Here is a 21,323-nt window from a genome sequence, read left to right on the forward strand (position 1 = left end):
GAAAACTCATATTTCTGATTCTACATCTTGGATTTTTGTTGTCTTGGTGGTATTGTATTTATTAAAATATTCTCTATATTTTTTAATTGATCTGGGATTTCCAGTGTTAGTTTTTCACTTTATTAGTGTTTGAGACCTGCATAAGTAAATTACACATTGCAGCTAAAGATAAGCTTGACTGCTATGTGTCATATCTACCAGGGAGTTCAACACAGGCTTTTTTAGTGACTTTTGGGGTTCACTCTGAGAAGGATTGTGATTGATTATTATTTGGAGTGGGTTCTCACCACCTTCAACTATTACTACAATTTCTTACAGTAGTGAAGATATTTTAGAGTTCACTATGGTCATCATGTTTATAATGTTTATGTTAACTATGACCGTTCATAAATAACATTAATTGTTAATTCCAGTGTGTGGAGGTGTTGGACCTCATCGCAAGCTTCTTTTCATTTGAGTGCTGGACTCACTTTGCCTCTGATTGAGAAGTCCGGGCTTCAATTCTCAGCAACATTTACTGCTCAGTGACGTACTGCACCTTTCTTGTATTGCCCGTTCTTACCTCAACAGCCTTAGAAGGGCAGCATTGTAGTACGCTTGCTACCTAGCCTCGAATTGCCTCATTCTCTTTAGCCATCTCTCAATTACTCAGCCGTTGCCTTCAGCTTTTTTTTGGACTTGCATATGAATATATTTTTAAACCTTACAGTTTGTTACTCATCAAATCCCATTTTGTTAGTTGAGGTAATAAATGTACATTTATTTCAAGTTGATTTACAGACAAATATATAAAAAAAGAACAGTATAAGAAGAAACAGAAGGAAATATATAGTTTAATCTTAATACTGTTATACCTTCTGGGTGGCCAATGTATTGAATAATGCCTTTACAGGCATAGCATGGAGGGCACCGATAAAATTGATCTAAGGAGACTCTCAATTAATAATCCCACAACTAGCTCAGACCTGGATGATTTTGATTCCACTTGGATGAGATGGCCAGGAAAGGCGTGGAAGACCAGAGTCTGTTGATGAGGGACAAGTGACAATACGAGAGGTCACACAGTCAGCAGTGACTGCATCAATCCATTTAATAAAGGACACCATTAGCCATTTGTTTAATAAACTAACAGATCATCGTCCCCGTGTCCTAAGGATGGAACATATGATTCCCATGGGTGGGAATTCCCACATATTGGTCATACAGATTCCTCTTCAAGCAAAAAAAGGTTTTAAGGCATCTCATACTCAAAGAATCAAGAGTCAAATAAAAAAAATCAGAATTCAACTTTTATGTCTATCAAAAAAATATGCAGAACGTTTTTCCATTTGAAGGGGATACCTTTTTATGATGAAATCAATAACTCGAGGTCGAGGGAGCTAGATTGTCCTGGAAAAAGTAGAGACGCAGGCTCACTAGGGGAGGGCTTGCTCTTCCAGATATTCGTTGGTATTCTATCACCTTTCAGTTTAAAAACATTCGGATGCTGCTTGTAAAACTGGACGAGTCATCCTGGGGGAGGTTATTGGGTGAGATGGTCATGATGGAGGGTGGGCGTGGAGAAGAAGGCTTTTTATATAAGTTTGGGGCACCAAGGTTCTTTTAACGGGTGCGTCTGAAGGTTCTTAGGTCTGCCCTTGATATCTGGTTTAAGGTTGGATGTAGATGGGGGATTGAGTATTATTCAGAGTTTACCCCCATCTGGGAATCCCCGGGGACCCCGCTCTGTTTAAAGGACAGTCTCGCAATTCCAATAAAGAGGGCGGGTATTACCATCTGGTCAGAACTTGTTTCTGAAGTGGAACTTGATCCATGGGAGGTATTAAGGGCTAAGGTGGGGGGTAGTTTCTCTAAGTTTAAATACCTGAAACTTACCTCTTGGTATACAGCGGAAAAGGAAGATATAAGTGGAGATTGGGAAATGGAACTCTTTTTGCAAACGGTTCCCCGTAAAAAGAAAGAAGTTGCTATCTGGTATAGGAAGCTAATGGAAGCTGATGACATGGAAATCCCCCGCAACATGAAGTCTGGAACCAGTCCCCTCTTGAGTCTAATATTGCAGACTTTTATGAACCTTATATGAAACTTCTTTATAAACATGTCAAACCGGCCAGCTTAAAGAAGAACCACTTCATTGAAATCAACAGACTTAATTACACACCTGCAAAAATTGCCAAGTTCGCTCCTCTTTCTTACCCCAAATGTCCAAGATGCAATCTTTTTAATGCTAACGATATACACATTTTATTTGAATGTCCCGTTCTTGGAGTCTATTGGAATGAAGTGGGGAATTCACTATGTGGCATCTTTAAAGCCAGTATAGTAGTGACTATCTCTCTGGTGATATTTTGAGATGATGGTGTGCCTGGGAGTAATTTATCCTAGCCACATGGAGGGTTGTTGTTATACCTGGTACTGTTGGCCCGGAGAGAGATCTGCCTGAAGTGGAAAGAGCCACGACCCCCGAGGTGTGAGGATTGGCTTAAAGCTGCGTTCGCTATGGCTCGCTTGGAGCAGGGAGAAACTAGGGAGAGTGAAGTAAACATCTGGCAGGCTCTAGTGATCTGGGGCCTGGATCTGAGACTGATATCATCCCCCCGGTGCGTTCCGGTCCAATGATTACATCAAGCCATCATCAAAGGGGCTGGTCTGGTTTGACCTAAGCGAATGCAGTTGCTGTGGAGTGCACAGTTTGGTATGACGGCATCATGTAAGATCTGCAGATGCTTATTGGTGAGATGAGGACAAAAAAATAATATAAAAAATAACTCGAGGTCCCTCAGAGTCAGATTTGCTGTTCTCTCCTGTTGAATATTTCGGGACATAAATGATGAAGACATGGGTGGCCCCCACAATCCCAGTGATGCACTTGCCCCTGTAGCAGGAGACTGCAGTCATTTTGGATGCTTTAGGTTCTCCCTATTTTCATCCTGAGAGAATAACACATCCTAGTTCTGGGGAACAGGCTCCTTCTCCCTCTGTTTCTCAATTTGTGGCCATGTGGATTAGGAAACCTGTGGATAAAACACATAGGAGTTAATTCCAAGCTAAATGTCGTAGGCGTATTTTAGCACACAAACTAGCAGCAATCCAAGTGGTTGACACACCAATGCTTTAATTTTTATCTAAAAAATGGAAAAGACCCTAAATATGTATTGATAAAACCCTTTCAGTTAGTCAGGATAAGCGTTTGGACATCTTGGGACTCCTAACTCGTACTTTGGTAATCATGAAAAGATACAGTAGTCACAGGCACCCAGGTGGAGATATCTATCCTCAGAAGATAGAGCTAAATAGCAATTTGACTGTTAGGCAACGCTAACACGGCCATAGCATTGTAAAGAAGAAATACTCTATATATGATAATAGACCCCAAGATGATGTATGTAGCAGAGAAAGAGTTGCATCCCGAATGTTGAAGGTAATTTATTTGATAACTTTGTCAAAGACATTTTATCTGATGTCCAAACCTTCGCATCTCTGGATACAGCCTAACACAAACTTCAAAACGTATGTCTTCATCATGTTTGTAAAAGAACTGGTTGAGGCAGAACTCACTTTTCCAGCACCCTTCAACAGAGCTCTTGTTGCCCACCCTCTTATGCTCTGAGAGGTGGGAACACAGTGATCTTTGACATAAGACATTGCTACTCTCCTTTCTTCCTTCAAATACAAAGCCACTGCTGAGCCGGGTTCCAGGGGTGCAGGGTACATGCCCACTCTAATATTGGTAGGTCAATCCTTTCTAAAACTTTTTCTCCAAGACTCGCCCTCTTCCTTCGCAATTGGAATTTAATTACATTTGATCAATGGGTATTACAAGCAATTCAGAGAAACAAGATACAATGTCATTCCCATGCCGTTCAATTGATTTAACACCATCCTCATATATTTACAGCCCTAGAGAGGGATTTGGTTATCCAAAAGGTGCGTTGAATTACTTGAAAATGGAGCAATACATGAGGTTCCTGTTACCTCTTATGGCTTTCTTAGCAACATATCTGTGGCGGAAGCAGATGAAGTCTTTCGCCCGGTCATAAATTTGAAGCTGCTTAATGCCTTTGTCCTTTACTAAGATTTCAAAATGGAGGGAGTACTCTGCCAAATAGATTCCTTTCTTAGAGAAGACTGGTTAGCAAAAGTAAACCGAAATGATGTATACCTTTCAGTTGCAATCCATCCATCGCACAGACAGTTTCTTGAGTTTTGTTGGAAAGCAAAGGAAATCATGTTCAAGTCTCTCCCATTCATCTTATCATCAACATGTTTGTGTTTCATCTGTTTAATGAGATGAGAAGTAGGACTGTTTAAGATCACACGGCTTCAGGATAGTGATCTATATTGACTACATGTTACTGATGGGCAACTCCAAGGAAGAGTTAGGCAAACAGATTCTGTGGGTGGCACCCTTCTTCCACATTTTTGTAATAAATCAAATGACGTTAGTATTAACTCCCATCACAGACTATTCAGTCTCTAGAATTCGCAATAGACTCTATGAAAGCATTCCCTTTTCTCCCACAAACAAAAAAATAATAATCAGGAGGAGATTTGACCAGTACTCTGACTGCAGAAATTTTCCCTCAAAAGATTAGCCAGCAGCGAGGGTCTTTTATCCGCATATAGCAAAGCAATCTTCCCAGCTACTATACAATATTGAGCATTACAGTTCTCAAAGCATTACGGGGCATATCTACAATGCAGCGATAGAAAATTATCGCCGCTTTTGCGGCTGTTTTCGGCCGAAAAGCGGTAATCATTTTATCGCCTAATTAGCAAGCTCACGCTAACACGTGAAACCTTGCGTTAGCGCAGGAATTCCTAACGCCCAGCTTTGCATCTCTAATGAGATGCAAAGTGGGTGTTCCTGACCTGACATGACAGGAGAAATGTCGCTAAGCGACATTTCTCCTATCATTAAGCTCCACGCCATGAAGCATAGCGGCAAGAAAAGTAGCGATAACCCCTGTTATCGCTACTTTCCTTACGTCTGCTTCAAGACTGACTTAGCCATGATGTCCGATGGAAGGCGGATATCATGGCTAAGTTTGTGAGGCCCTATCAACAAGCTAACACCACATTTCTTGAGATTATCACTGGGTTTCCAGCGATAATCTCACGTTAGGCAGTTAGCGCTAGGATTTTTATCGCTTTTGAGATAAGCGTTGCTAATAGCACGCTATCTCAGCGATAAAAATCCACGCTAGCCGGCGATATTTATCCTAGCGCTATGTGCGCTTAGCGATAATTATCGCCGGTTGTTGCTGATATGCCCCTAGATCTTTACAGGGACTGCCTTACCTCAGCATTAATTTCCCTTTCTGAAAAGGTAAGGGAGGAGTTGGTTTGGTCGCGCCCCTCTCAAATGGAGGCCTGGAATGGAAGAATCGTTTTTGGCCGGGCCCCAATTATAATGTCAGAGTCAGACTGAAGCAAAATCAGATGGGGTTCAAGATGTGAAGATGTAGTAACAGGAGGAAAGTGCTATCTCGAAAAAATGCAATGCCACATAAAATGAGCTGCTCGCAGGTCTCGCAGGTTCCTTGGCAGTAAAAAGTTAGGCTCAGTGCAAGGAAAGTTGTGGACTTCTGTGAGTTGACAAAACATTCTGTCCTATACTTAAATGAATTGGGAGGAGTTCTATTCAAAGGCTTGCCAGAAAGGTTTGACAATTTTACCTCGACAAGGAAATTATTCCTAAAGCAGAGTATCTCCAAGGACTTTCCAACTGGGTAGTAGATTGAGCATCTAGATTTCTTCATGAAAGAAGTGATTGGTCCGTACATTTAGGCTTTTCAAAGCAATCTCATTCCATTTTATGTAGATCTCTTTCCTTCTTGTCTGATTGGAAAACTTCATTGATTTTTCATTTGGAGACTACATCTGGAAGTGAAAGTAGTGGATGTTTTTGTTTAATGAAGGGGTCTCTTTGGGATTATGCTTTTCGACCTTTCAGTGACCCTCAGAACTGGGTTACAGAGACCGTGGTCATAGTAACTCCTTTCTGGGCAGTTGAGGTCTGGCATCAGGCTAACTACAAACCCATCTCCCTCCTCCCCCACCTGGCAAAAGTACTTGAAAAGCTTATGAGCAACCTACTGGCTGACCACCACAATGCCTGCCACCTCCTGTACTCTTCCCAATCAGAATTCAGCTCAAACAAAAGCACCAAAAGCATTGTCATCAGAGCCACAACAGCATCCACCTCATCATGGACAAGGGGGTTACAGAGGCACTTATAACACTTATCATACTCAACCCCTAGGCTGCAGTTGACTACGTCACCATATCCTCATCCAATGTTTCCACAAGACTAGAATCCATTGACCAGCACTCCGATGGATCAGTTCCTATCAGGACACATCCTAGCAGTCAGCTTAGCCCAAACTCATCAACTGCCTTCAACCTGTGCTGTGGCATCCCCCAAAGGTCCTTGCTCAGTCCTACACTTTTCTACATCTACAGGACACTGCTCCCCAACATCATCTGTGCTCATGCGCTCAGTATCATCTCTTATGCTGACATCAGATAATGGTATATTCTCATGATGACTCACAAAATATCCCTTAGATCTAGCTGGCCCTTTTGAATATTATCTTACATGCAGCAGTCTGACTCCTCAAGGGTCTTCATCACTATGAGACTCCACTGGCACTCACCAAGTGAACACGTCATATATTGCATTGACTATAGAGAAGCCAATTCCATCACCTCATGTAAGCAACAACAATGTTTGGTGGATCAGGCAAGATTTGAAGCAGCATCACAACATTTGAAATCATGAAACAAAAAGAGCGTGAAACTCTATCCCATCCAATTTCTGATATGCAAATCCCCATCGCTTCTCTACCTTCTGAATGAACTAAAAACATTGCTCCTTCAAGCAGCATTTCAATACACTGTAGACATTCCTAGCCAGACACATCTAAAGATGATCGGGCTTCTAAAAATCTGAAACTCCACTTCTTCAAGCAACAACTAAATACTCTTTAACCAGTCTCTAGCCAGACTCTGCAAAAGAGGGTCTGGCTATATTCTTGTAGTTTCCTTTCCTCTGCCTCCTTTCCTCTCCTCTCCTCTCCCCTCACCTCTCTCTCCTTTTACATTTCGACATCTTTTCTTCCCACCCATTCTCAACCACCCCAGAAATTTGAGATCCCTTCTATCTTTTTCTTTCCCTGCTCGGCTGTGAAGTCCTACCTTCCTATTGCAAACATGTCCAGCTACGTTGTAAACTATTTTATCTGTCCTCCTACATCCACTCCTAGAGGGGTCTAATGCTGCTCTCAGCTCTCAAGTCATCATATTTTCAAATCCTATTTTGTACAGAACTCTTGTGCTTGGTAACTATGTTATGGCTATATGACTCACACAGTGCATACTAGGCAGAAGGTGTGTAATGGCTCTGTATCGCCAGAGTGCCTAGCGAAGCCTCAATGTCCTGAAGGAAAGATGAAGGTGGCCTCTTCTCTCTTCTCCTCTTTGGTTGTATTTCACATTATCAACACCCAAAGTATCGGCCTACAAATATGTTGTAAACGTTGTTAATGTAAGTATAAGTTTCCTATTCTTACTGTACCTGCGATGATACTCTAGAGTCGATGTTATCAAAATGCATGCGTAGCTTGATGTTTCTACGTGGTACAACACCACTAATGATGCCCAGGATCAGGAATGGTGCAGAAACATTGTAGACCCTTCCCTCTTCTATCCCTCCACTATTCCTTTTCAATCCAAATAACAAATTACCATGTCCACCTCTCAAATAATTTAATATTTCCCTATACCAATTCATCACTAATTCTTTTTTGGTTCCGGAGTAGCGTGTTACTCGCCTAAAAGCGCTTCAACACCTCATCAGGGGTAGCAAACACTATATAAATGTAAACCTTTTTCCCTTTTATATCCCTCCACTATCCTTCTCAATCCAAATAACAGACTAACATATCCACCACTCAAATTAATTTAATATTTCACTATACTAATTCACCACTAATCATTCTTTGGTTCCAGAGTAGCGTGCTACTCACTGAAAAAGCACTTCGACGCCTCGTCAGGGGTAGTAAGTGCTATATAAATGCAGTTGCAATTACAATTACATACATGTCAAGTGCATGTCGGGCCGAAGTACAAACAGTTTGTGATTCATGTGAAATTGAATTTTGCCTTTGTAGTGAACACCATTCCATTTTTTGACCTTTGATTACAATTTAGGCCAAATGATTTTGGCTCTAATAGGTTACTGCTTTTCTGCCTAACATGATCCTCATGACTGGCTCCTCTTGCCAATCCTAAAAAATATAAGCCACGAGCAACTAAAACAACCACATTTCGAACCACCACAAGCAGGGACATTATTCCTGAAATGTTTCATGACGATTTTTTAAAAACTTCTGCGCTTCATAATCTGCCTTTTGTAAAAGAGAGAGAACTGAACCCTTGCATCAATTAATGCAGTTTAAAAAGTAGACTAAAACATGCGAATGTGATTGAAACATAGACTCATTCACTTAAATAATCTATCCCTTTTAATGTACCTTAGATAATAAACCAGTGATATCAATAAATCTTGATGCCTGCATCTTCCACTCGGTATTCTTTCACCATGACAACACCCTGCTGCCTGCGCACATAAAAGTTAAACTACATGATGAACTGTCCTTCCTCAATCCTATAGCACCCAGAAATAGCATCACTTTGAATACAAAAACGAGTATTGGTACAGCTGATACTCAAATCTCCAACCAGATATGAGTTCCCATGGAAACAGTCTGCTGCCTCCCCCTAAACAAACAGCTTCAGTGCTTTCACTCGCAGAGTCAGATGAATGTTGATTATGCATACTTAACCTTTTAGATTTGGCTGGAAAACCCACATTTCTGAGATATGTTCTTATTTCGCTCGCCATGAGATAAAGTGTGCAGGAAGAATAGCTTGTATGCAGACAGTGGGAGTAGCTTTGCTATGGCGTGGTAACAGTATGTGCAACTCCATATATTTCTTCTATCGAAGCATAGAGATGTCCTTGCATGGAAAAGTTACCATTGTCAACTGAAGAATATGGAAAACAAATTGTTTAGAAAGTAAATAAAAATGGTATGTGCAAATGAGCGCCATTAGGACTATTTTATGTGTGATATATTGGACTACATGTTCTATTTGTTAAAAGTTCTACTGCAATAGGGCATTTTAGGAAATTGGGTTACTGGTTGAGGGGGGGGTGAAACCCTACTCAAGCAGCAACCACGGTTCTTGTCAGGGTGAAACAGAAGCAGGCCAAAACTAAATCTGTGCTCAACCCTCTGGTAGCTTGGCAGAAAGCAGTTAGGCTTAACTTAGAGGCAATGAGTAAAGTATTTAAACAGTAAGAAAGTGACAACACAGCACAAGAAAAATCCCACACCAATTTAGAAAACTAGAGTAAAATTTAATACAATATTTGAGACCTAACTGACAAAAATCCAATTGGAAGAACCAGAGATATGCCATGTTTATGATTTAGGTAAAAATAGTGCCTGGAAGCACAAAGTGCCAACTGTTGGTATCTTGTCGCGTCACACAGAGACAAAGTCACAAACTTAGGCCGACCGCGATGGATCACAGGCTGGATACAGGGACCAAGTTAGGCCCGTTAAGCAAAGTATCTTAAATTCAGGTGCGTGGTCTGCTCACCATTGTTTTGCAAGGCTACACATCTTCCGGCGTTGGTTCCAATGAAGCTGTGCAGCAAGGCTTTGTGACACTCTGTGTTGGTTCTGGTGAGTTGTGTGGCAAAGCTTGGTAGCACTTTGTGTCGCTCATCAATTCTGATGAAGCTGGCAGCTGTGCAGCAAGGCTTTGCGTTCCTCTGAATTAATTTTGATGAGGCTGGCAGCTGTGCTTCGATGCTTTGCGGGGCTTCACATCGCTTTGCATTGGTTCCGAAGGGGGCTACAGCTGGGCTGGCATAGCACGTTCAGGCCTACTTTCAAGGGTCCAGGACTGGGGTGGGACAGTTTGGGGAGCAAAACCTACAGCAGGCAGAATCCAGGTGCAGAGATCAAGATGGTTGGAGCCATTTCTGTCCCTGTGGCTCTGTTCAGGAGGCCAGCCAACTAGCCCTTGGAGTCACTCTGATGATCCTGGGTTCAAGATGAAGAGTCAGTTCTTCTCATGCAGGCAGCAGCAGAGTAGCAGTCCGTGAAGCAGAGCAGCACAGCGGTCTTTCCGAGTCTTCCACAGGTGCAGCTGGGTACTTACAGTTGGGTATGATGGTGAGGGTCTAATATTTACACCTGGTGCCCAGTTTGAAGTAGGAGAATGTTCTGGCTGATGAGGAGTGAAACCCCGAAACCGGTCCTAGGATGCTTGTTTCCAGTCCAGGGAGGACCTGGCCTGACAGTCCAGGCTGGACTGTTTCCATTGGGCACGGGGTCCAGACAGATTTGCATATGGCTGGGTTCAAACTGGAATGGCATGGTGAACAAAAAAATGATTGCTTTAGGCCTCTGTAGATCTCTGTACTGGGGTGTATGTATGACATTTTTCTGCATTCTGTCCATCAATTGTTGTTTTTGCAACTGTCTAAAAATTGCATTTTCAGAATTGTGACTTAAAATCTGACTTTACCATTAAAATGGGTTTTAAATTACAATTCCATAGACACCAAACTCAACATTTTTTATCTACTCCAAATTGAAAGTTGACACTTTTTGAAGGTAATAAGGTAACCCAATGATACCCTACAGGAGAAGCAGGCCTCACAGTAGTGAAAAACCACTTTGGAGTTTTTCACTAGAAGGGCATGTAAAATTTTAATGTACATGTCCAACATTTTAAATACACTACACCCTGCACTCTACAGTGTGTAGGGCCTACCCTACTCCGGTGTATAAAAAAGGGAGGTTTGGGACTGGCAAAAGTTTTATCTTATGAGGTTGAAATAGCAGTTTAAAACTGCACACACAGGCCGCAGTGGCAGGCCTGAGACATGTTTAAAAGGCTACTTAAGTGGGTGGCACTGGTTGCATTTAATTTACAGGCCCTACTTATATGTAGTACCACTTTACTAGGGCATTAGAAGTAATTAAATGTGCTCTTCGGGTGTAAGGCAATTTTATCATGTTTAAAGGAGAGAACACAAGCACTTTAGTACTGGTTAGCTGTGGTAAAGTGTACAGAGTCCCATGGCCAACAAAAACTTGATCAGCAAAAATGGAGGAGTGTGGTCAAAAGTATGGGGGAAGACCACCTTAAGGCAGACAGGGCTAAGAGGCACATTTTCTATCTTTCTATTGAAGTGTCACTCACTTTTTCTATTTGCTATTGTTCTGTTACTAAATTTGAATGGGGAGTTTATATGGTATATTTCTGTTAGCAACTAGGGGCCAGATGTAGGTGGCTAAATACCGGTTGGTGCAACACGGTGTCCTTTTGACACCCTGGCACCCTTGGAAGTGCTCCCGCTATTAGCGATTCGGTAATACCGAATCGCTAATAGTGAATGTCTTCACATTCATTCCTATGGGCCTCCAAGCCCATGGAAATGAATCAGTAGGTATTCCTTATTACCAAATCTCAGTTACCGATTCGGTAATAAGGAATATTAAGGATTCTGTATTTTTTACCGAATCTTTAGCTACATAGGAAATACCGATTTCTTAATAGCGAATCGGTAAAATTCGCTATTAAGAAATCGGTATTTCAGATTTACTTACATCTGGCCCTAGAATCTAAATTTGTAAGACAAATACCTCGTCTTTGAGGTTAATTTAAAATAATGTTACCGCAATAAAATCCAGTACATTCTCACAGGAAGGTGTCCAGTTTCTTCCATGCAGAGGATGGACTTTGTAATAAGAGGTCTCACAGGACCCACTCTTCAGGTCGCATCTTGGAGCTTCTAGCTAGTGGGGCACAAATGTACAGATACTGCATAGGTTGGGTTGTTGGTGTGAAGTTGGGTTTTGGTGGCGACCTGGACGGTCTTCACTGATACGGCATTCTTTGCACCTAGCCCCACTGAGCAGGCAGATGGCATTATGACACGAGTGAATGACCAGGACACAGAGAAGGACACAAATAATTGTAATGCTCACCCCCCCCCCACCTAAAACACTTCAAGACTTTCACTTAAATGATCACTAATAACCACAACTATTCATGATACCACTGAATTAACCACTAACTTTGGGTTCCAGAGCAGCATGCTTCAATGCTTTGTCGGGGGTAGTAAGTGCTATATAAATTCAACTACAATAAATTACAATTGTCATTGCCTTCATAAAGAGCTTTGCCGCCACTAAGTTTGTCCTGAAGAGCTATTACCTCCTTCTCTCTGAAGAGATTCAGGTGCATCCCTGTATGGATTACAATGGTGCTGATTGATGAGTCTTTAGTCTGTAGAGGTGAGTGCTAACATTTATATGGGGTGATGCGTTGTTTGGAGGTTGCATCAATCCTGGGTGTGGAAGAATTAATTGGTGGCTGGGTGAAGATGTGGTGGAAATAGGGTGGGAGTTCTATTGATACATCAGTGAGGAAGCTGGTGATGGGTGTGTGTGGTGCAAATAATTATGTGTTCTATATGTGTGTGGTGTGTATGTGTGAAACATGCATCAAAGGTGTGAGCCAAGTCAGGGAATGTATATAATGCACAGTGTTTATTTACTGACATTCCAAATTTTCCTTGGAATATTTTTGACATGGGATGTTAGAAGGGGTGCATGATCCCATGTATCCACTGGTTTGTGTAATGTGCGTTGCCAAACTTGCTAAGAATATTGTGTTGTGTGCCTCAGGTTAATTGATTTGAGAAAGGCTAGGTGGACGTGAAAGGTCCTAATCTAAGTAAAGAATGAGTACCAAGGTTTTGCTATATTTACCAAGAACACTAATTTCCAAATTTACAATGTACCGAGCCATAAGCATTGGAATATGTACCCCAACACCTTTATTTGGCTTTACTCGGAAGTATTTCTCAACACGGAAAAACTTTCTGTGCGAAGGATAACATGAAAAGAAAAAATATGCACATTTCTCTATTTGTGGAGGATGTGGCCAAACGGCTAGGGCGGTCGACCCCGAATCTTGGGAACCGGGTTCGAGTCTTGGCAAGGAAGAACAACATCCTGTGATTCTACGCAAATCACTTAATCTCCCCGTGCCTAACAAAAATGAATGTGTCCTCGTGTACACAACTGGTACTCGTGTAAAGCGCTCTGATGCCTTGTTTCTTGGGGTCAAATTTGCGCTATATAAAATTCCGCAAAATATAGATAGTGGACGCATTATTTGCTGAATTAGCGTTAAGGGAAAGAGTTTATAGGAAATCTGTTACATTTGCTTGTCCTTTTTGTACGCTTCTCCTTCTAAAAAATGTGGATAACATGCTTTAAAACGCCTCTCTTCCACTGTCAGAGTGCCTCTGGTTTTGTTTTGTTCTTATGTGAAATAATCGCACATGGACATATACTTAGGCAATAAAACCGGTCGATATTCTTCAAATTGTCATGTTTCACCTTGAAATCCTGCTGCTGCTGAAGGCATGAAGGGAAATGAACCGAAGCTTCGTCTGGAAGCCATTGCTAATTAGTCTGGTGAGAGCTGGGTCAAACACCCGGAGGCCTGGCGCCACAATTAACTAATTTGTCAATTCAAGTCCTTGTTGCACAGGAAATGTGTCAAGCTACGCCACTGGCGTGACATCTGTGGAAATACACACAGCGGTCACGCTGCACTTATCGTCATGCACTCTTCCTTCTCTCCCTTCAGCCTCTTGCTCACTTCCAAAAGACACCACAATATTTTGCATCTTAGCAACAGCTGACAGTTATCGAAGAGAGGGCGTGATGCGCAACCACTGGCGTTGCTTGTGGCTGCATGTCCTTGACGAGACCTTCGCTTTCTCCTCCGAGGCAGCTGTAGTTTCATTGACATCAGTCGTGCCCCAAAGTCTAGGCTGCTGTGTGGTAATACTTCAAGGCACGTGTGTGCGCGCGACCACAGACTGTGTGTGAGACTGCTGCAGGGCAGTGCTTGATGTGAGCTGGGGAAATCTGGCCCCATACGGAAGCTCCTATTTATCAAGGGGTTGCCTCGCTTTTGCACCACGCAAAGTGGTGCATGCCCAACCCTAAAATGTGATTTATCAAGACACGCAAGGACACTTTATGTTGCCCTCAGTGGCTTGATAAATCGAGAGTAACTCAACGCAGAGCAAATCACTGCATTGCCTTCTCTGCCCCAGGGAGTTCCTGTAACGAGGAGAAATATCTTTATTTCTCTTTGTTATGTTGTTACATTCTCTTTTTATGTGTGTTGTATTCTGCATTCTGCTATGTTATTTCTGCAGCACACATAGATAAAAATGCCTCAGAGGATTGTTTTGTGCAGGAAGGACCTCCTTCCTACACAAAAACAATACTGCATGCAACCCAGGGATTCTTGCACCATGGCGCAAGGGTGCCTGCATTGGCGCTAGGCAGACCTTTGTGCTCCAGAGCTGGGAAAAGGCAGGAATACACATATTGTGATAAAAACATGCATTCCTGCCCTTTGCCTTTAGCGCAGTGCAGCAAGATGACTTGCTGTGCTGTGGTACTTTCAGATAAATATGTCCCTTAGTCTCCTGAATTCTATACTAATGCCAAAACTAAGAACTGCATTCATTTCAGGAAACAAATAATGCTAAACTTACATTTAATTAGATTGTGAATTTGTGGAAAATATTTGAGTGTTTACAATAATAATTGACAAAATAAAACAACATTAAATGAGATTATCTTCTTAATTGGTTGTTAAAATATGAAAAATTCACTGCTATCCAACTTTTAATACAGCAAAGAGCAAAAACCAAAAACATTACAGTATCACATTGTTAAAAACTCAAGGGCCTCATTTATGAGGAATTGGGTAGGGTAGTTCCGCAAGTCTTCTTGCGGCGCTGCTTTATGCCAACATGAAAGGGGAGGAATGCACCATATTTATTAAATACAGTGCATTCCTGTCCTTTTCCCCAAACTGGCATACAATTTGCTGCTTAGCACCAACCTAGGTACCTTTGCACCATGGGGCAAGGGTGCCTTCGTTGCAGACAGGATTGTTTGTATGCAGCAAGGGGGACCTTCCTGCACAAAAACAATTCCAGGAGGCCTTTTCCCACACATGGAAGGAGGAAAAAATGAGGCGAAATAAAAATATTTCTCCTCGTTACGCCTGCTCTCGGGAGTCGCAAGGTTTTGGCGCAGACTCAGTTTTACATGATTAAGTAAATCTGGGGCAGCGTCAAAATCAATGGGTGCTGCGTAGGAAAACCCTCCTCAAAGCCCATGGAATACCTTCATGATGCAGAGTAAGGCAAGGCAGCGACTTGTGCTGCTTTGTCTTACTCCATATCTTTGAGACCATGCAAAGCCACACAAAGTGACTCTTTGAGACCATGCAAAGCCACACAAAGTGGCTTTGTGTTGTCTTATAGATATGATTGAGAGGCTTATGCCACCGAAGTGTCAAAAAAGTTACGCTCCTGTGGAGCAAGCCTCTCCTAAATAAGCCCCATAGTATCTTTTAGGATCAAGAAATTAGTTAGGAGGAACAGATGGTTTCCAGATAAAATGCCTTCTGTTTTGCGATTCTCGGGCCTTATTATACATGGGGCTAATTTTTCTGGATTGCGCTGTGTGCACCTTTCTAAACATACACCCAGCACAATCCAGGAAAATGCACCCCATTGTGGTGAATGCACTGCCCCTAGAGTCGTCGCGATCTTGCGCTGCCCTGAGGGCAGCGCATTCATGTTAATAATGGAGCGGCTTCTTTGAAGCACCTCTGTGTATTCAGTGTGCATGTAGCACCCAGCTGCACTTTTAAAGGGGATTAGAGATCCTCTTGCAGGTGGGTGAAGTCAATGACAACACCCACTTGCAAAGGGGATGTTTACTCCCTGCAGAGGGCTGCTGTCATGGGGCGCACTGACAGTGCGCCTCCTGACAGCTTCTTTGCCTCTGTGCCCCTGTCTGTAAGATGGCGCGGGTGCAGAGGCAATGGAAATTCCTCAGTTGTATGGGACACGCCCCATGCAAATGAAGGACTGCCCCCTGCAGACAGCGCTGGCACTTTAACTGACTGTAGTATAGAAGAGTGGAGTGAGGAGTGGTGGCTGCCCAGGGAGGACGTGTGCAAGCCGCTGCAAATCAGGAGAGTTTTGGCAGTCGTGGTATGTGACTCAGTAGGGGGGGTGGCACGGTGAATAAGGGGAGGCTGGGAGGATGTTGGGCACTTTCTTTTGCTTTATCTTTCTTTTTCCTGATTTCCCTTCGTACCGGGCTTATATTTCTTTTTGTCTGAATCAACTAAAGGTATTGGTAGGCTTCGGTTTAGTCCAAACCGCATACCTATGGATCTTTTGTGTTTCTTTCTCAGAAAGAGTGACATCTAGAAAAGTGGTGTGTCACTAAGAAATGGGCGAGAGCGTGATACTGATCGCTCTGCAAGTTCACTATATGTGGATAGAGATACTCCACTCTAGTCTAGAACAAACAAGGATAAAGAAAGAGGAAGAGTGTACAGGTATAGGAGCCTATTCATGAGGGCGAGACCTATTCTTTACTATTTTCATTTGGTCATCATTTCTCCACATACTTAGGATCCCCACTTTCACTTGCGTGCGGTGAAGGTGCTTATCATTACCTTTCAAATTTTGGGAAAAACCTATATACTTACCGCCACTTTCTTCTTCTCTTGCTTTTGAGCCTCCATGGGACCCTCTCCAGGACAAAATAGACAATCTGTAAGGAGAAAGAAAGAGGGAAGAAGAAGTTACAGGGAATCATTCTGACTGAAAACACCAACCTATGCTCAAACTGAAAATAAAAACACAGCAATATTAAGAAACACATACATCCGCCTTGCTTCTTTTTCTACCTAACCCTCCCACAGTAAAGTAAGTGGTCTGTCTGAATTCATATTGACTGGGGTCAGCCGTGCCATATCGGATTCACGATGACGGAGCCCATGGGGGTTCCACCATTGGAACTTTATTGGTAAATCTCAAAATATGATAATTCTTTACACAACATATTTTCCGATTATGATCCAGAAACCTGAATGTGCAAGTTGAAAAAAATTACACAGAAATGAGAGACGCCACACAAACAAATGATGGACTGAATGCTGAATAAATCATACATTCATCCCCAGTCAAGAGATCTGGGTTAAATCCATTATTCTTTTACTAACCATGCCACCCAAGTTTAGACCCAGCCATATGGAAATCAGGCTTGACCCTGTGCCTCATGGGAACAGTCCAGACCAAACTGCCAAGCCAGGTCCTCCCTGGACCGTAAACAAGCATCCTAGGACTGGTTTCTGGGTATTACCCTTCATCAGCTATGCTAGTTTGAATCCAGTGGCCCAGTGAGCAAGGAACCCATGTCTGGGCATACCCATCCCACTTAGGGTGAAAAGTGCTACGCAAACAAATTATGGACAGAATGCTGAATACATCATACATTCACCCCCAGTCAAAAGATCTGGGTTAAATCCATTGTTCTTTTGCTCACCATGCCACCCCAGTTTAGACCCAGCCATATGGAAATCAGTCTTGAAACTGTGCCTCATGGTAACAGTCCAGACTGAACTGCCAAGCCAGGTCCTCCCCGGACAGGAAACAAGCATTCTGGGACCAGTTTCTGGTTATTACCCTTCATCAGCCAGGCTAGCTTTGATCCAGTGGCACAATGAGCAAGGGACCCACGTCTGGGCATACCCATCCCACTTATGGTGAAAAGTGCTACGCAAACAAATGATGGACAGAATGCTGAGTAAATCATACATTCACCCCCAGTCAAGAGATCTGGGTTAAATCCATCGTTCATTTGCTCACCATGCCACCCCAGTTTAGACCCAGCCATATACAAATCAGTCTTGACCCTGTGCCTCATGGGAACAGTCCAGACCGAACTGCCAAGCCAGGTCTTCCCTGGACCGGAAACAAGCATCCTGGGACTATTTCTGGGTATTACCCTTCATCAGCCAGGCTTACTTAAATCCAGTGGCACAGTGAGCAAGGGACCCACGTCTGGGCATACCCATACAACTTAGGGTGAAAAGTGCTACTCAAACAAATGATAGACCAATGCTGAATAAATCATACATTCACCCCCAGTCAAGAGATCTGGGTTAAATCCATTGTTATTTTGCTCACCATGCCACCCCAGTTTAGACCCAGCCATATGCAAATCAGTCTTGACCCTGTGCCTCATGGGAACAGCCCAGACCGAACTGCCAAGGCAGGTCCTCCATGGACCGGAAACAAGCATCCTGGGACCTGTTTCTGATTATTACCCTTCATCAGCCAGGCTAGCTTGAATCCAGTGGCACGGTGAGCAAGGTACCAACGTCTGGGCATACCCATCCCACTTAGGGTGAAAAGTGCTACGAAAACAAATGATGGACGGAATGCTGAATAAATCATACATTCACCCCCAGTCAAGTGATCTGGGTTAAATCTATTGTGCTTTTGCTCCCCATGCCACCTCAGTTTAGACCCAGCCATATGCAAATCAGTCTTGACCCTGTGCCTCATGGGAACAGTCCGGACCGAACTGCCAAGCCAGCTCCTACCTGGACCGGAAACAAGCATCCTGGGAATCCTGACTGATTTCTTGGGCCGTCTGGTGAGTGACCAGATTTTACACCTTTTCCCCTTTAGCCCATGCCCATGGACTAGTCCGAGTGAACTTTAAACTTAATCCTTTTGCCCTTTGCTGTAGAACCTTTTGAGTGCTGTTAAGAGAAACAAACCATCCTTCTGCCTTTGATGGGGGAGGAATCTGTAACTTATAATTGATGTGAGTCTTAAAAAACATCTTCTGCCTTTGATGGTGGTAGGAATCTGTAATTTTGTAACCATTCTTTTCTGGATTACAAACTTTGACTAAATGTGTAGTATCATACTACATGCTGTCAGATTCTTGACTGAAACGCTTAAAATGATACTTATATGCAATTGCATTGATTTTAGATCAATATTACAATATCCAAATAATCTAAAATTGCCTGAGTCTGTTATTATGTCCTGATGTGCTATTTAAGCGTGATTTTAATTACATATTAGAGAGAATCATAGACTGTTTTCGTACATCAAGTTCTGCTGCTTTTATTCTGTGTTGCAACTGTAGAACTCTTAGTGTGTATAATCCTGGTTAGACTGAACTTCTTCAGGAAGTTGGGTCTACCCATTGCAATACTGTTTTTTCTATAGCTTGGTCCTGAGCGTGGTGTATTTAAACCTTATCTTGAATGTGTGAGTTGGCTGCCAATTAATGGTTCTCATTTGGTGACCAACGTGGTTTTGGATATCTTAATTCCCACCCCTCACTATCCGGGGAGAAAGCTCCATCAGAGGACATTCGCCTCGGTGGTAAAACAGGGATGAGAGTTGACTAATCATAAAGGGCCCAGTATGGTTAGAGTAGTGAGTAAATTTGTAAAAGAAAACGCTTCTGCTGGATCACTATCTTGCAGTGTAAATTAAATGATGTGTGGGTCAAAAAGGAGGGCTAGTAGGACATTGGGCTATTATTTACAGATGTTCTATAACTGGATCCCTATCAATGTAGACCATACATATGTTTACCATTTTTCTTCTCAGTGTGATGTTTGATAACCTCACATCTATTAGTCCCGGTGAAGGCTCACTATTGTTGAGGCGAAGTAAGCTGATGCCTTTATTACTATTGCTTTTATTACCTTTCAAATGGCATCTGTGGGTTTACTCTAAAGAAGGGGCCCCTCTGACATCATATTCACTGGGGCATGCCATGTGTGATTCACAATGTTGTGTTTGCTATGTTCGCCCTAAGTGTCAGATTGGCACTAAATATAATATCCAAATAACTAACATTCATTGTTTTCATTATGGGTGTATTTCCACTAAAACACTTATTTGAACAGTTGGTCTTTGGCCCACATGTTAAAATATAGGATTTGTCACTATTTACCTTAAGATTCAGCCCCTGCATAAAACTATAAAACCCATCTAAACGTTCTTGCATACCATTAGCAGTGTGGGCCAAATGAACAGCATCATCTGTGTATAGTAACACAGGAACCAATTTTAGGGACGTAAGAAGTGCAGTTGGTTAAAAAGGAATCTGTGCTTTTTGTCTGGTCGAGCTATATGAGAGGATGCTGATAGCGATGATATAGGAGGCCTTTGTAGGGCAGTTTCAGTCCATGTAATTAGACACTCCTTAGAGGCATGCTATTGTCTTATGATGTGATTTTCAGCACATTTCATGAGGTGGATTGTTTTTAAAATAGATTAAATGAGGTGGAATGCAATTAAACTTCTGTGATTCTCTTCTGAAACCCAACTTTTGAAAAAGTTTCTCCACTTCTTAAGAGGTCTTAAGTTAGCTGGCCCAAGTGCTTAGTCATTTCAAATTACACAAATGCAAACTTCCCCCTTCTTTCCTACCAAACATTCTGAGTCTCGAAGCGCCAAGTGTAAAATTCAGAAAGCTGTTCCTTTAGAGTAAGTCGAGTTTAAGTGCAGATTTCCAACTTAATAAGGACCAGTGAATTATCCTAATTGTACTCCCAGAATTCCATGACCTTCATAGACTTACTGGACTTTTCAAATTCTTAAAACCTATTGAGAATTCCCACCCAACGCAAATTATGTGTGAGAAAATGATACACAAATATGCTTTAGCACATGTAAAGTTTTTCTTTTTTCTATGGGAGAAAATCCTTTCTTTTGGGGAGAGCCTTTTTCCCAACACCTCCATCAAATATGGAATGTTTCTTTCTCATTTGTATCCTATCAAGGCACCTACTCCTGCTTCATATGTGTATAACTATAAATGTGATTCTATGAAGAAAAGGTATCTGTAAGAGCAATTATGAATTGACCACAAACCCACAGATTTGTTGGTGTTCACTTATTGTTTGAGTGTGTGGTGCCCCACATAGAAGTAACCATTATATTGCCTCTAACCTGAAATTGTGAATGCAACAACTGTGTGAATGGTGGAATAGGTACACTTGTAGGTGCACTTTGCAAACCTAAAATTTCACCAGTCCTGATTCTAAAGCAGGATGTGGAATATATGTTTGGAAAATGATATCTTTGCACAAAACCTGCTAAAAAAATGTTATGAATTTCAGCCCAAATATCTCTAATTAATTCAGGTTGTATGGATGTGAGGAAGAATGCTCCTATCAACGCATGTACTAATCTGCTATTTTATCACTGACCTACAGGTTCCTGTGTATTTTACATTTTTATCTGAGATTGAACATCCCATGATCACAAAAGAACACCAAACTGTCTATCC

The sequence above is a fragment of the Triturus cristatus genome, chromosome 2_1 (genome assembly GCF_964204655.1).
Source record: "Triturus cristatus chromosome 2_1, aTriCri1.1, whole genome shotgun sequence".
Lineage (NCBI taxonomy): Eukaryota > Metazoa > Chordata > Amphibia > Caudata > Salamandridae > Triturus > Triturus cristatus.